The following is a 3,815-nucleotide window of genomic DNA, read 5'->3' on the forward strand; positions in this document are numbered from 1 at the left end:
TAAAAACTCCCCTGCCACAGGGTAGAAGGTAACCCTACAGAACGGTCCCTAAGAAAGTTAAAGTCCATGGTGAAAAGGAAGATAGATATACCATAGCCCCCACCTTGGGAGGGAAGGGAGGCATTCTTGTACTGCTGCCCCAGTTGCTTATATAGTGAGGGAAATAAAAAGCTATCCCTCCAAGCTACAACAAACTTTGTATGCAGGCAAAGGGGAAGTCAGGATGGCCCCTCCTCCACCAACCCCAAGTAGGAGAAGGTGATGTTCTAAAGGAGGGCATATACCACCTGCCCTAGTGAAGTTCAGATGCAGTCTCAGCACCAAGAATATATATGTGTTTGGGTGAGGCAGGGTGAGAAGGGAATGACGTCTCTATCCCATTCCCCTTTTCCCCCTGAGTCCCAACACCCCAACATAGGATACTCCACCCCATTCCCCAGGCCAAGTAAGGAGAAGAGATAGAACTGTGATGATGCATCCAATGCCCTTGTTTATTTCTGTTCCCATTCCTGGGAGCACAGAGAGTAGAACCATTTCCCTCGAGGCTTGGTTGTTAATCCAACACAAGTACAGTGGAACCACTCAATGGAACAATCAGAGTTATCATAGTCAATCTAATCCCCATAGGAAACCCATAGGTATGTTCATTGGGATGCAGCACATATCCAGCATATCCAATGGGTGGGTGCTGCCAAAAGTCACTGAGGGCATACCATACTTATGGCTTTTGGGCACAAATTTCAGCTTCTTCTGGGCAGTTTTGGGAGCATCCTCACGTGAGTTCTTACCCTTGAAATGAAGAAGGATAATTTTATTCTTTTTTCTGAACGCATCTTCTCCTTACACCCCCCCACCCCTTTTGCTAGGAGACTTGTCATAGTCACTTGACTCAAACTGCTTCTCTTTCAGATCAGCCTCAAAGCAGCCTAGATCCATGTCCAGTCTTCAAGTATGCTTATCCACCATCTCCTAGGTCTTCATGGCAAGCTGTACCTTGTCATCCCCAAATCCCTTGAACTTGCTGTAAGTTTTCTGGATCTGCTTGAGCAATGCCAGATTTTCTTCAGAGTTGAGACTGTGAATGATACTTATACACTTAGTGGCCAACTTGTAAGTCTCTGCTTTCAGGTCCTTTGTTTTGTGGTCTAGATCCCACATGAGCAGGAAATTTCTCTGCAACTCAAAGGGGAAGTTTTCAATATGTGACTAGCACCAGATCCTTTTTGGTGGGAACAGGGTCTCAGATCCATGAAGAAAGGATTTTTGACCCTTTCTTTTTTCGTAATTACTATCCTCCCTTCATTCACTTAAGGGGGAGGGTGGAGAGGCTAGAGGAAGGAGCCACTGGAGGGTCTATTCCTTGTCCAAATAATGCTCCAAGTACATTCCCACCACCATGTTGAAACGAAATAAAGCTAAGTTGATTGCTTTTATAAAAGGATTTACCCCACAATATTATGTTTAGTCCAGGGTGAGAGAACAAGGGACTCTTAAATGTGATGATAGAGAAATTGCAATGTAATGGGACCAGTGCAAACTCCGGAATCATAAGACAGAGGTTCAAAATATGGCTTTATCATTTATGACTTTTATTTGACCTTGGGAAAGTCATTTAATGTACTTATTTTTCTCCCCTATAAAATGAGGGAGCTGGATTAGATGATTTTTGAAGCATCTTCTATTTCTAAATTTATGAACTTAAGCATACTTGAATATATCTGTCTAGTAATTTAGAAAAAGCCATATCACCCTGTCAGCAAATAGCTTATGTACTTTTATTTTTACAACTTCAAATTTCATTTGGAAATTAAATTTTCCTAGGAAAATCTAAATGTTTTTTTTCAGGTATGTGAAAGACTAACTTAGCCCTTATAAATTTGTTTTAGAGGCTTTGAGTTGCTTGTAAATTTACTAATCATTGATGTGGGTGTGATGGGGAGGGTTTCCTTTGCCATTTAAAAGTTATCAGTCTGTGCTATGTATACTTTCCAAGAAGAGATTAAGATTACACTTTATAATAAAATTTCAAAGCTATATTCAGCAATCAACATTTGTTTCATCATTTTGATAGTTTCCTCCTCTTTCCATCCAATCAAAACAGTTTTTAGTCTAGTTCTGGTGGAGTATAACATGAAAAACAGAAAAAAACATTGTGAAAAGAGAGTTAAAGGACAAAATGATGTCCTGTATTACTCAACCCCTCCCCCTCCCTTTCTTTTGGATCAGTTTCTATTGCTTATATTATGTACTGACTTTTATACTATCCAGCCTTTAGTCATGTGTATATTTAGTCCTCTAACCAGCATGGGGTGGTGAAAAATCCCCATGTTAATGGAATGAAGTGGAACACATAAAAATAAAATCTAACAGTGGGGTAGGAATAAAAGTATGCCATCTATGGGAAAATGTGTTTGGTTAGAAGTTTAGTTGTGAATTAGTGTATCCTGGTCTTCTCAATGAAAGCAGCAACTTATAATCATGAGAGGTCTTCATAGGCAGTGAGTAAAAACCTCATACAGAGAACTAATGAATCTTGTGGCTATAAAAAGATGTAAGGAACTGTTAATGGCTCCAACTCACCAGGTGCTTTTAGGGAATTGATTTCAGCATGTTTTCAAGATCTTTTTCAAGGAAAATCAGAGAAGCATCTTCATTACGAATTACAGCATCCAGTGATGCTGAAATATTTCCAAATGTTGCCATCTCTCTGGCTTAAGCTATTTAAAGCAATTCAGCTTTATATTGTAGCTCAAGAAGGTATTATAGAATAGGAGGAATGTACTCTGGAAATCATATGATTTTAAGTTGGAAGTGACTTTAAAGGCCACCTAGCCCATTCTCCTCAATTTACTTAGGAGGGAATAGAAGTCAAGGGAAATTTACAAATGTCTATAGGAGTAAGTAGCAGAACTTCTCATTCAGAGACTCATGGAATGTTAGCTCTGAAACTAGGCAGAAGAGTTCTCAAAGGTTATCTGTTATAGCTCTCTCATTTGTACCGTGTTTCCCCGATAATAAGACCTATCCGAGAAAATAAGCTCTCCCCTTACTGTGTAAGATTCCTCTAAAATAAGCCCTCCCCCGAAAATAAGCCCTATTGAGATTGCTACTGTAGTGAAGGTGATCCCCTGTGCTACACGCTACATTACGGTACCCCCTGTATGCACCCCCCCCCCCCCCCCCGAAACACACACCGCGCTCCGAGCTGCATCCAATCAGAGCTGCAGCAGTGAGCGCGTCATCCTGTTCTTTATTGAATTCATTATTGAATAAAGGTACATTTTTTTGTTCACATTTACCTGTTTATTAAAATTGCTGTTAATGTTCATTAAAATAAGCCCTCCCCTGAAAATAAGCCCTCTGGTGTTTTTCTGTCCAAAAAAATTTAATAAGACAGTGTCTTATTATCGGGGAAACATGGTAGCAGGAAACTAAGACACAGGAAAATTAAGTGACCTGTCCAAGGTCATATAGGCAGCAAATATCCAGGTCCTCTGATTCCAAAGTCAACACATTTTTCATCCCACCAAATTTTCTCTCTGTGTGTCCTTGTATGATATTTTGTTTGGTCAGCAACTTGCATCTTGGCATGATCAGCCTGTCCCAAATTTGCTTTTTTGTGCCTTATTTTGTCTTCCATAGCTCAGACAAATTTTTTTGTGAAAAAAAAAAAAACACAGGGGAAAACACAGCTGAAACTTGTTAGGAGGAAAAGTGGGTGGGACTACCATAACATGCCTAAGCATAAAGAAAGAGTTAAGTTTACCTCACTGACTATAGTAGTTTGCACAATAATTTTGATCAACATTGTTGGA

General features: G+C 39.8%; 1 pseudogene; it reads right to left on the reverse strand.

Moving 5' to 3' along the window:
- Positions 1-491: 491 nt before the first annotated feature.
- Positions 492-1,398, reverse strand: LOC138165653 (inhibitor of growth protein 4-like; annotated as a pseudogene).
- Positions 1,399-3,815: the final 2,417 nt, after the last annotated feature.

This window comes from Petaurus breviceps, unplaced genomic scaffold, assembly GCF_028583685.1.
Source record: "Petaurus breviceps papuanus isolate PSGF00001 unplaced genomic scaffold, PetGlider_PUasm1.0 214, whole genome shotgun sequence".
In the NCBI taxonomy this organism is placed as follows: Eukaryota; Metazoa; Chordata; class Mammalia; order Diprotodontia; family Petauridae; genus Petaurus; species Petaurus breviceps.